Here is a 13,443-nt window from a genome sequence, read left to right as displayed (position 1 = left end):
GCTTGACAAGAATAGCTGAATTCTTATAACTTCATGTTAAAAAGCAGATTTCCATGTTATGTGGTTGCATTCTCAGACAGGCTTCTGTACCGTTCAAGCGCACAGCTTTTTTGGTGTCAAGGGATTCAGTGATTGCAGTAAGCTGCAAGAAGTAGGTAGGTGGAATGACAAATGCCAATTTAATCTTTGACTTTCAAGGGGAAAAAAGCATGAGGTTGAATGTCTTATGTTATACTGTATTTTTACAGGCCAAAATGAGCAGGGATTGAGAAATGTCCATCTTCGGGCCAACTTCCCAGTACCTGAGGAAGTCAGAGAAGGTGAGGATCGAGGCTCAGTCTACGCCCTTTGATGCCAAAACAGCCTGTTCCATCAGTGATGACAACGAGCTATATGTGAAGGGGTTCGTCCAGAACAAAGACGGAGACAAAGTCACCGTCCAGACCCTGGATGACAGAGTAGGTCCACGGTGGAACCAATGTTGTAGCAGTCAGTGGCAACATGGGCTCATTTCCATTCAATGTGCCAGATTGGAGGCTTGCCTTCAGCAGCTTTCAGAACTCTACTGTATTTTGTTTCTATTTTCCAGACTGTAACATTCAAGGAGGACCAAGTCTCTCCAATGAACCCTCCCGGGTTCGATAAAATGGAGGACATGGTTAGGATGACCCACCTCAATGAGCCCTCTGTGCTGTATAACCTCAAAGAGCGTTAAGCAGCATGGATGATCTATGCAGGTCTATTATACTGATACACATTTTTTTTAATTGATAATCTCATTGTTAAAAGTATCTAACAAGGGCAAATATGTTTCTTTTGTATTGACAGACCTACTCTGGGCTGTTCTGTGTGACTGTGAACCCCTATAAGTGGCTCCCGGTCTGTAACCCAGAGGTGGTGAGCGCCTACAGAGGGAAGAAGAGGATAAAGGTCCCACCTCACATTTTCGCCCTCTCTGATAATGCCTATCAGCTCATGCTAACAGGTATGTCACCCACAGCTTTAAATGTCTATTCATTACATATTGTGATTTTGAACATCCAACTCATTGTGCTTATTTGTCTTTAGATCAGGAACATCAGTCTATCCTAATCACGTGAGTATCATGTGTTTTTCTTTTTTTAATTGATGCATATATAGTAGTTGCCAGTTAAGTATATTTGAATTACACAAAAATCAGATATTTTTCTTCAACACAGCTCATCACACCATCCCCACTGTCAAACATGGTGGTGGCAGCATCATGGTTTGGGCCTGCTTTTCTTCAGCAGGGACAGGGAAGATGGTTAAAATTGATGGGAAGATGGATGGAGCCAAATACAGGACCATTCTGGAAGAAAACCTGATGGAGTCTGCAAAAGACCTGAGACTGGGACGGAGATTTGTCTTCCAACAAGACAATGATCCAAAACATAAAGCAAAATCTACAATGGAACATATCCAGGTGTTAGAATGGCCAAGTCAAAGTCCAGACCTGAATCCAATCGAGAATCTGTGGAAAGAACTGAAAACTGCTGTTCACAAATGCTCTCCATCCAACCTCACTGAGCTCGAGCTGTTTTGCAAGGAGGAATGGGAAAAAATTTCAGTCTCTCGATGTGCAAAACTGATAGAGACATACCCCAAGCGACTTACAGCTGTAATCGCAGCAAAAGGTGGCGCTACAAAGTATTAACTTAAGGGGGCTGAATAATTTTGCACGCCCAATTTTTCAGTTTTTGATTTATTAAAAAAGTTTGAAATATCCAATAAATGTCGTTCCACTTCATGATTGTGTCCCACTTGTTGTTGATTCTTCACAAAAAAATACAGTTTTATATCTTTATGTTTGAAGCCTGAAATGTGGCAAAAGGTCGCAAAGTTCAAAGGGGTCGAATACTTTCCCAAGGCACTGTATTAGGAGTTGAGAAATAAAGTTAGAATGAAAATATTGTCCTCTTTTCTATTGTAGGTACTGTATGTCATTCTAAACTTGTCTATTCTGTTGCTGCTAGCGATATTCATAAAAATATTGGGAAAATGGACTTAAAAAAATAAATAAATTGGGGACCCCAGTCTAATTGAATTTCCCCCTTTCAGATATGCTTCTCATCACCCCCAACTCCTATGACTTTGCTTTTATAAGTCAAGGAGAAATCATTGTGAAGAGCATAGCCGATGCAGATGAATTGATAGCTACTGATGTGAGTTGAGTTAAGGGAATCAAACACGCATGGTTCCTTTTCAGATAGCTTTCATTTGATGTCCCACTTATATGGCACAGGAAGCTATTGATATCCTGGGTTTTATTGCTGATGAAAAAGTGGGCATCTACAAGCTGACTGGAGCCATAATGCATCATGGGAACATGAAGTTCAAGCAGAAGCAGCGTGAGGAACAGGCAGAACCTGATGGCACCGAGGGTGAGGGGGAACACTCTAAAAACCCTTCATCACATGATTGTGTATATCATAACTGAATCAAATGCAAGTAATCAGGTAGTCATCAATCTTTGTCATAGAGAACAGGTATTAACAAAACAAAAGTTGTAATGTCATAAATTGACAGTTGTCTGCTCTGTTTGTAAAGTAGTGTTGTGTTCTCTATACAGAAGCTGATAAAGCAGCATACCTGATGGGCTTGAACTCTGCTTACCTGCTCAAAAATCTCTGTTATCCCAGAGTAAAGGTTGGGAATGAGTATGCCACTAAAGGACAAAGCGTTCAGCAAGTAAGGCAATAAGACATGGACAATACATGTCTTTAGACTAAGCAATGGTCAACTTAGAAAATATGTTCTATATATTATAAGTGTATAACTCCATTGGAGCCCCTGCTAAATCAGTCTATGAGAAGATGTTCTTTTGGATGGTCTTAAGGATCAACCAACAACTGGATACAAAGCAGTCCAGACAACATTTCATTGGTGTTCTGGATATTGCTGGATTTGAGATCTTTGAAGTATGGTTCCAACATATTGATATCTTTCATTACTAATGTTTTGTGAAATGAAACAAGCATACATTGATCCTCAGGCATTCATTTGCATGGTACTTTCATATTCCCCCAGTACAACACACTGGAACAGCTCTGCATCAACTTCACTAATGAGAAACTGCAACAATCACCACATGTTTGTGATGGAACAAGAGGAATACAAGAAGGAAGGAATAGACTGGGAGTTCATTGACTTTGGTATGGACTTGGCTGCCTGCATTGAGCTTAGTGAGAAGGTATTGTCAAAAACCATATACATTGGTTTAATCATGTTGAATGCCCTGCATTTGACTAGTTATTTTCAGTAATTAATCATCTCTTGTCCACCAGCCAATGGGTATCTTCTCCATCCTTGAAGAGGAGTCTATGTTCCCTAAGTCAACAGACACTTCTTTCAAGAACAAACTCTATGACCAGCATCTTGGAAAGAACCAAGCTTTCCAAAAGCCAAAGATTGTCAAAGGCAAACCTTTAACCCACTTGTCCCTGGTGCACTATGCTGGTACTGTGGACTACAGTATCACTGGCTGGCTAGAAAAGAACAAGGACCCGTTGAATGAGTGTGTTCTGCAGCTGTACCAGAAGTCACCTGTCAAAATACTGTATGCTTTATGCAACCTTCTCTGCAACAGATGGTAACCATGCATTTTCTGTTTATATTACCTGATCAAATTAGATCAACTGACTATGAAGACCATCTTAATTCATCTCGCATAGCTAAAATAACAGGCCTTACAGTACTGATAATTATTTCAACATTGTTTCTTCAGAGCCTGCGGCAGGTGGTGCTAAGTTGCTAAGAAGAAGGGAGCATCGTTCCAAACAGTTTCCGCTCTGTTCAGAGTAAGGTGTTGATCAATGTGCAGTGCTGCATAGACAAAATAAGACATCATTCTCTCCCCACATGAGCGATTGTATATAGTCTATATACCTACACTTCCTGATGCATTTTCACGTTACATATTTTCAGGAGAACCTTGGCAAGCGCATGACAAACTTGAGAACAACCCATCCCCACTTTGTGCGGTGTTTGATTCCAAATGAGACCAAAACACAAGGTGCTCAGGATAATCTGCTCAATATCAACTCCATTGAACTTTACTGCCTTGAGACACTGCTAAATGTCATTTTATGCTTTCATCATAGGTGCAATGGAAAACCAATTGGTTATCCACCAGCTGCACTGCAATGGTGTGTTGGAGTGTATCAGAATCTGCAGGAAGGGATTCCCAAGCAGAATCCTTTATGGGGACTTCAAGCAGAGGTAAATTGGGGGACACATGTTAACGTAACGGAGTTAAGAATGTGCCTTAAGCTCACTCCACAGCTGGCTTGAAATGTCGCCGATGGAGCTATTCAATTGTACCTTTTGTATAGCTCAAATTGTTGGTAAGTTGTCAAGGAGGGACGGCTGTGTGTTTATGAGCAGAGGATCACTGGTTCGAGCTCGGTATGGGGACAGGGACAGTGGAGGAAGCTAAACTGTTAGCAGCACACTGATGTCGGTTTCATTAGGGACTACTTGGTATACGGTTTCTAGTGTATTCAGTAATAATGCTTGGTCCCATGTTTCAGATACAGGATCCTGAATGCCAGTGCTATCCCAGAAGGACAGTTCACGGATAACAAGAAGGCTGCGGAGAAACTACACTTTTCAAGGTGCACTTTTCACATTGCATACAACATTCACACTGTAATAGTAATGCACAAACCGTATATTGATAGTAAACCAAACTACCTCTTTTTCAGGTGTTTTTTAAAGCTGGTCTCCTGGGTGCTCTGGAGGGGATGAGAGATGAGCGCCTAGCCCATGTTGTGACATCCACTCAGGCACTGTGTCGAGGATATGTTGTCAGACTGGAGTACCAGAAGATGATGGCCAGAAGGTATGGAAACACGGGTATTTTGCAATATTAACACTGGGATATCATTTAAGTCAATTTTGAATGAAAACGAACAGAATATTCTTGACTTTACTTTGATAGGGAGTCCATTTACACCATACAATATAATTTCTGCTCAATCATGAACGTGAAACTCTGGCCATGGATGAAACTATATTTCAACCTCAAGCCTCTTCTGAAGAGTGCAGAATTGGAAAAAGAGATGGCCTAAATAAAGGTGGACTTCACTAAGTGCAACGAGGAACTGGCCACATCAGAAAGCAGGAGAAAGTAGCTTGAGGAGAAGATGGTCTCTATTGTCCAAGAGAAGAATGACCTTCTCCTTCAAGTTCAGGGTGTAAGTACTCCCAAAATAGTTGAATAAATAGTGAAATACATCAACTAACATAACACTTTAGTAGTTATTTCATCAACAAAATGTTATTATTTCTGACTAATTAGGAATCCGATCATCTGCTGAAGAGAGATGTGAGGGCCTAATCAAAAGCAAGATCCAGATGGAACAAAAACTTAAGGAGGTAACAGAAAGACTGGAGGATGAGGAGGATGGGAATGCTGAGCTGACTGCAAAGAAGAGGAAGCTGGAGGATGAGTGCTCTGAGCTCAAGATAGACATGGATGACTTAGAACTCACCTTAGCCAAAGTGAAGAAGGAGAAACATGCCATCGAGAACAAGGCAATCCACCTACTCCCATTAGGCTTTCTCAGGGTTTAAACCATTTCAACAGTTTCACAACAACACTTCATTATTATTTCAGGTCCCAAGGTGAGAATGTTGTTAAACTGACCAAAGAGAAGAAACCCCTCCAAGAGGCCCACCAACAAACACTAGATGACCTGCAATCAGAGGGGGACAAAGAGAAGAAAACCCTCCAAGAGGCCCACCAACAAACACTAGATGACCTGCAATCAGAGGGGGACAAAGAGAAGAAACCCCTCCAAGAGGCCCACCAACAAACACTAGATGACCTGCAATCAGAGGGGGACAAAGAGAAGAAACCCCTCCAAGAGGCCCACCAACAAACACTAGATGACCTGCAATCAGAGGGGGACAAAGAGAAGAAAACCCTCCAAGAGGCCCACCAACAAACACTAGATGACCTGCAATCAGAGGGGGACAAAGAGAAGAAACCCCTCCAAGAGGCCCACCAACAAACACTCGATGACCTGCAATCAGAGGGGGACAAAGAGAAGAAACCCCTCCAAGAGGCCCACCAACAAACACTAGATGACCTGCAATCAGAGGGGGACAAAGTCAACACTCTGAACAAAGCAAAATCCAAGCTGGAACAGCAAGTTGATGATGTGAGTTAGTTTATTAAATAAACATGGGTGTGATGATGTGTGAAATGTAAAATAAGGTACATGTACAGTACTCTGTATTTTATTTGTATGAATGTAGCTTGAAGTTTCCCTGGAACAAGAGAAGAAGGTTTGTATGGACCTCGAGAGAGAGCCAAGAGGAAGCTGGAGGGTGACCTGAAGCTGTCTCTGGAGACCTTAATGGACCTGGAGAATGAGAAGGTTCGTATGGACCTCGAGAGAGAGCCAAGAGGAAGCTGGAGGGTGACCTGAAGCTGTCTCTGGAGACCTTAATGGACCTGGAGAATGAGAAGGTTCGTATGGACCTCGAGAGAGAGAGAGAGAGAGAGAGAGAGAGAGCCAAGAGGAAGCTGGAGGGTGACCTGAAGCTGTCTCTGGAGACCTTAATGGACCTGGAGAATGAGAAGCAGCAGCTGAATGAGAAGCTCAAGATGTATGATTACGTTTTCCCCCAAACACATGCGCAAAACAGGATTAAACCTTTAACATAAAACTACACCAATATTGTATGAACCTCACAGTAGTTTGACATTGTCTAATGTTGCATTGAACAGGAACTACTTTGAGGTGTCACAGCTGCTGGGTAAGGTTGAGGAGGAACAGTCTATTTCTACACAACTTCAGAAGAAAATCAAAGAGCTTTAGGTGAAGAAATTCTTACTGTATTTGTCTAATGGGTTAATTAACTTGAGGATCTGTTATCTGTTATGGATAACTGCACTATGGGTGTGTTAGGCAAACTGAACATAGTTTGTTAACCTGTAGGGTCGTGTTGAGGAACTTGAGGAGGAAACTGAGGCTGATCGTGCTGTTCGGGCCAAGCTAGAGAAGCAGAAGGCTGACCTCTCCAGGGAACTTGAGGAGATCAGTGAGAACCTTGAGGAGGCTGGTGGAGCCACTGCTACTCAGGTTGAGATGAACAAGAAGCGTGAGGCTGAGTTTCAGAAGCTGCGTCGAGACCTGGAGGAGTCGTCTCTACAGCATGACGCTACCTCTTCTACTCTGCGTAAAAAAACATGCCGACAGTGTGGCAGAACTGGGAGAGCAGATTGACAACATCCAGAGTATTAAGCAGAATCTGGAAAAAGAGAAAAGTGAGCTAAAACTGGAGGTGGATGACCTGTCAAGCAACATAGAGGCTATTGCTAAAGCAAAGGTAAGTTAACAAATATTTGTTAATGTTTGTTTTTGTTTTTGAAATATATATTGAAATAGCTAGAGTTTTTTAATTTGTGAAATCTACAATTTTGCAGATCAATTTGGAAAAACTGTGCCGTTCTCTTGAAGATCATCTGAGTGAAGTGAATACTAAAGAGGAAGAGCATCAAAGATTAATCAATGACCTTTCAAGCAAGAAGGCTCGACTCCAGACAGAAAATGGTGAAAACTTAATGTCCAAATAGTCAAAGCCAATGTTCACATCTACATATTTCTCATCTTCTAGTTTGATCATTTTCAGGGGAGATGTCACGACTGCTTGAGGAGAAGGATTCCTTAATGTCCCACCTAACTCGTGGCAAACAAGCCTATGTACAACAAATTGAAGAGCTGAAAAGGCAGAATGAGGAGGATGTTAAGGTCAACATAATATATGCTACTAAAATGTTATATTTGTGAATAAAAAGCTCATGACATTTGATTTCCATATTAGGCTAAGAAAGCCCTGGCCCATGTTCCGGGAGCAGTATGAGGAGGAGCAGGAGTCCAAGGCTGAGCTGCAGTGCAGCATGTCCAAGGCCAACAGTGAGGTAGCTCTGTGGAGAACCAAGTATGAGACTGATGCCATCCAGTGCACTGAGGAACTTGAAGAGGCCAAGTAAGATCCAACATAACTGATCTATTTTCTCCATGTGATCGCTTCAACCAAAGGGAAAGGTATTATGGAATTCCATGTTTCCCACTACAGGAAAAAGCTATCCCTATGTCTTCAGGAAGCAGAGGAAGCTGTTGAGGCAACCAACTCCAAGTGCTCCTCATTGGACAAGACCAAGCAGAGGCTGCAAGGGGAGGTGGAGTATCTGATGATGGACGTTGAGAAAGCCAACTCCGCTGCTGTCTCTTTGGACAAGAAGCAAAGAAATGTTGATAAGGTGCAAGATGGCATACCTACTATTTTAGAAATAAATGTTTATGATGCTTTAACATGTGTTTATTCATATGACAAATATAGCCTGTCTATAATAAGTAATATTTTGTCAATTGCAGATCTTGGCAGAGTGGAAGCAGAAATTTGAGGAGTGTCAGGCAGAGCTGGAGGCATCGTTGAAAGAGGTTCGCTCTATGGTCTCTGAGAATTTCAAAAGGAAGAATGGCTATGAAGAATCTCTTGAACATCTCGAAACACTCAAATGCGAAAACAAAAACCTGCAACATATGTCAAGGTTCTTTATTAAGTAAATGCTCTCATGCCACACTATCTTTAAGTATAGAAACAATTATGCTTACTGAATTTATTTTTCTTTTCTAGAGGAAATTATGGATCTTACTAAACAGCTAGGGGAAACAGGAAAAAACATTCATGAAAAGTCAAAGAAACACAGAAGACAGAAGACAACAGAAGAAGACAGAAGACAACAGGAGAAGACAGAAGACAACAGGAGAAGACAGAAGACAACAGGAGAAGACAGAAGACAACAGGAGAAGACAGAAGACAACAGGAGAAGACAGAAGACAACAGAAGAAGACAGAAGACAACAGGAGAAGACAGACAACAGGAGAAGACAGAAGACAACAGGAGAAGACAGACAACAGGAGAAGACAGAAGACAACAGGAGAAGACAGACAACAGGAGAAGACAGAAGACAACAGGAGAAGACAGACAACAGGAGAAGACAGACAACAGGAGAAGACAGACAACAGGAGAAGACAGAAGACAACAGGAGAAGACAACAGGAGAAGACAACAGGAGAAGACAACAGGAGAAGACAGAAGACAACAGGAGAAGACAACAGGAGAAGACAGAAGACAACAGGAGAAGACAGACAACAGGAGAAGACAGAAGACAGACAACAGGAGAAGACAGAAGACAGACAACAGGATAAGACAGAAGACAACAGGAGAAGACAGAAGACAACAGGAGAAGACAGAAGACAACAGGAGAAGACAACAGGAGAAGACAGAAGACAACAGGAGAAGACAACAGGAGAAGACAGAAGACAACAGGAGAAGACAGGAGAAGACAGGAGAAGACAGAAGACAACAGGAGAAGACAGGAGAAGACAGGAGAAGACAGGAGAAAGCAGGAGAAGACAGAAGACAACAGGAGAAGACAGAAGACAACAGGAGAAGACAGAAGACAACAGGAGAAGACAGAAGACAACAGGAGAAGACAGAAGACAGAATACAATAATACAACAGGAGAAGACAGAAGACAACAGGAGAAGACAGAAGACAACAGGAGAAGACAGAAGACAACAGGAGAAGACAGAGAAGACAACAGGAGAAGACAGAGAAGACAACAGGAGAAGACAGAGGTTCATACTGCCCTGGAGGAGGTAGAGGTAGAGGTAAAAGTAAAATGTGTAAAGATGGGTACCTCATATTTATTCCTGATTCCCAACTACAATACCTTCCTGTCTACTGTGACTGTATGCTAACTCCCATTCAGGCATCTCTGGAGCATAAGGAATCTAAGCTCCTCCGTGTACAGCTGGAGTTGAACCAGGTGAAGCCTGAAGTGGACAGAAAGATTTCTGAAAAGGAGGAGATTGACCAGCTGAAGAGAAACAGACAGATTGGTTTGCATGGAATCAATAAATCTGGACTCTGAGGTCAGGAGCAGGAATGATACCCTGTGAGTTAAGAAGAAGATGGAGACCTCAATGAGATGGAGATTCAGCTGAGCCATGCTAATAGACAGGCCAGTGAGTCACAAACAGCTGAGATATATACAAGTTCAGCTCAAGGTTAGCTAATGGAAACATACTGTACATGGTATATACTGTATGTCTTGCAGTTATATGAGAGACTTCACCATTTCCTCCTACTTTGATCAATTCATTCCCCCATAGGAAGCACAACTCCCCCTTGACGCTATTAGAGGACAGGAGGATATGAAGGAGCAGGTTGCCATGTCTGAGCGCAGGAGCAACCTGTTGCAGGATGAAATTGAGGAGATGAGGGGTACTCTGCAGTATACTGAGAGAAGCCGTAAAAAAGCTGAGCAAGAACTAGTGGATGCTAGTGAGAGAGTGCAGCTATTGCACTCACAGGTACAGTACTCCACTTTCTTAATCACCTAAGTCCTAAAGCAAAAACTCATTTAATCTAAAAATACAAAATGTCCCCATTATAATTTGCTGAATTAATTTGCTGAATCAAGAGGCCAGAAATGCTGAGAAGGCCAAAAAGGCTATCACTGATGTAAGTTTATATTCCGCCTTATTTACTGTCAGTGTCCCTTTTATGGTTATCAATGTGCTAAACTGTTATGGTTATCAATGTGCTAAACTGTATTTATGGTTATCAATGTGCTAAACTGTTTTTATTGCATGTTCAGGCTGTCATGATGGCAGAGGAGCTGAAGAAGGAGCAGGACACAAGTGGTCACCTGGAGAGGATAAAGAAGAATCTGGAGATCGCCTTCAAGGACCTGCAGCAGCGTCTGGATGAGGCAGAGAATATTGCCATGAACAGTGGAAAGAAGCAACTCCAGAAACTGGAGACAAGGGTAGTGTTTTTATAGTTAATATTATAATACAACCTTGACTACAACTGGAGATGCAGATGACAATGTTATGCTGTTATAGTGTGGTGGTAATAGTTGTTGGTTTCAATCAGGTGAGAGAGCTGGAGAATGAGCTAGAGTCAGAGCAGAAACACATCTCAGATGCTGTCAATGGCATACGCAAGTATGAGCGCAGAATCAAGGAGCTCACCTATCAGGTCAATGTCAGCTGGATGGATACACTGCATGCAAAACTTCACCATTGATTTCCTCATCACCACAGTTATTAGGTGCGTTCTAAGAACACTTTTTAAAAAACATGCTGAGGAAGATAAAAATAACATCATTAGACTTCAAGAACTGGTGGACAGCTGAAGGTTAAAGCCTACAAGAGACAGGTGGAAGAGGCTGTGAGTACAACTCAATCCAGACCAGTTTACACATGGTTTGGAACCTCCCTTAAAAATGTTGATACTTGATCCAATAAAATTTTATAGGAGGAGCAAGCCAATTCCCACCTGACCAAGTTCAGGAAGGTGCAGCATGAGTTGGAGGAGGCTGAAGAGCGTGCTGACATTGCTGAGACCCAGGTCAACAGATGCAGGTCAAGAGTCATGACATGGGCAAGGTGAGTTGATGGGATAGCAAACTTACTGCATTGGATTTTGTTCATACAATAAATCTGACTAACCAATCCTGATATACTGAAGTGGCATACAATCTATTCCTTACTATTTCCTTATTTTACAGGGAAAGGTCAGTGAAGAGTAGCAGATGGCTGGCATTCTGAAGAAAACGTGGGCAATGCCTGCAACATCAAGCAACTTCCAAATACCTCATTTGTTTAGTCTAATAGATATTGATGAGAACTGTAAGAAAATGGTCAAGAGGTGAAATGTAGAAGTTGTCGATGTATTATTTTTGGTTTGCAGTAGTGGATGTATGTTGCCCTATAATAATAAACTTTCAACATGATTTGTGTTTATTGATTCATTGTCTGGATACACAACAGTTAGCTAATGCTATTTGACAAAATCAGTAGTAAAAAATATACAAAATAATAGCTTAGTATTTATTACTGTTTTATCCCATTTTGAATGGCGCAAAATCCACTCAACATTAGGGCCTACCTACACAGAACAGGTTCACAGTTGACATTATTGAATTCCATTTGCAGACAGGGTGGCATTCAGCTCCAAAAAACATGTAAAAATGTCTCTATAGAAACGTTTTTTCTTTCACATTCTGCCCTCAACTTCCACCCATAACATTGCAGTATCCTAATGGAATTCCTATTGCTGACAAATAAACTAAAAAGAATCACTTAATAAATCCAACACTGATACAATTATTAATGATTTGGTGGACTCAAAACCTGGCCTAGCATGATTACATAATGACTACCCACTGGGCACAAACTGGTTGTATAGTGACACAATGTATGTGACGTTGAATATATGTGGAAAATACATGAATTTGAAAACAACGTCAACTGTTGTTTTGAGGGTGAGATATCAATCACATAGACCATGTCATCATGGTAAACAAATTTATACATAGACAAATATGTTGAATTTGTACATTGAAAACAATGTCAGATATCTATGTTATATCTACGTTACATAGGCTGGGCAGCACCTCCTACTGGACTGTTCACTCTGCTACCGCACGGCAAGCGGTACCGGAGCGCCAAGTCTAGGTCCAAGAGGCTTCTAAACAGCTTCTAACCACAAGCCATAAGACTCCTGAACAGCTAATCAAATGGCTACCCAGACTATTCCCCCCCCTGCATGTACATAATTACCTCAACTACCTCGACACCAGTGCACCCGCACATTAACACATTGACTCTGTACCGGTACCCCCTGTATATAGCTCTGCTATTGTTATTTACTGCTGCTCTACCTACTTTTTTTGTAGGTATTTTCTTAACTGCATTGTTGGTTAAGGGTTTGTAAGTAAGCTTGTCACTGTAAGGTACCTGTTGTATCTGGCGCATGTGACAAATAAAAATGTATTTGATCTACCTACTGCTACCCTTTGGTCTCCCATCCAGGTTTTAACCAAGCCCAACACTGCTTGGCTTTGATATTTGTCACTTACTATAGGCCGTGCTATCATGAGAATGATTGTTTAGAGATCTCCACTTAAAAACAGGTAGGTGCAACATATATATATCATTTAGGCCTATATAGCATATGCACAGTCAACAGCTATTGTTTCAATTCAAGCCTCGATTCAACTAAAAATAGACAATACATATAGGACTTCGGATTCAAGTTCTGTTTGATTTCAAATGTAATAATATTTAATGATATTAAATTGTGTTTGGTTGTAAACGCAAACAAATATACAGTCTTGGCCAAAAGTTTTTGAGAATGACACAAATATTATATTAACTTTCATAAAGTCTGCTGTCTCAGTGTCTTTAGATATTTTTGTCAGATGTTACTATGGAATACTGAAGTATAATTACAAGCATTTCATAAGTGTCAAAGGCTTTTATTGACAATTACATGAAGTTGATGCAAAGAGTCAATATTTGCAGTGTTGACCCTTCTTTTTCAAGACCTC

At 41.3% G+C, this 13,443-nt stretch overlaps 1 pseudogene; it reads left to right on the top strand.

The window, feature by feature from the left end:
- Positions 1-254: 254 nt before the first annotated feature.
- LOC135553812 (myosin heavy chain, fast skeletal muscle-like) lies at positions 255-11,844 on the top strand (annotated as a pseudogene).
- The last annotated feature ends 1,599 nt before the right edge of the window (positions 11,845-13,443 follow it).

Source organism: Oncorhynchus masou, chromosome 14 (genome assembly GCF_036934945.1).
Source record: "Oncorhynchus masou masou isolate Uvic2021 chromosome 14, UVic_Omas_1.1, whole genome shotgun sequence".
Classification (NCBI taxonomy): domain Eukaryota; kingdom Metazoa; phylum Chordata; class Actinopteri; order Salmoniformes; family Salmonidae; genus Oncorhynchus; species Oncorhynchus masou.
The sequence above is the reverse complement of the archived record's forward strand: the minus strand, read 5'-3'. Positions and strand labels throughout refer to the sequence as shown.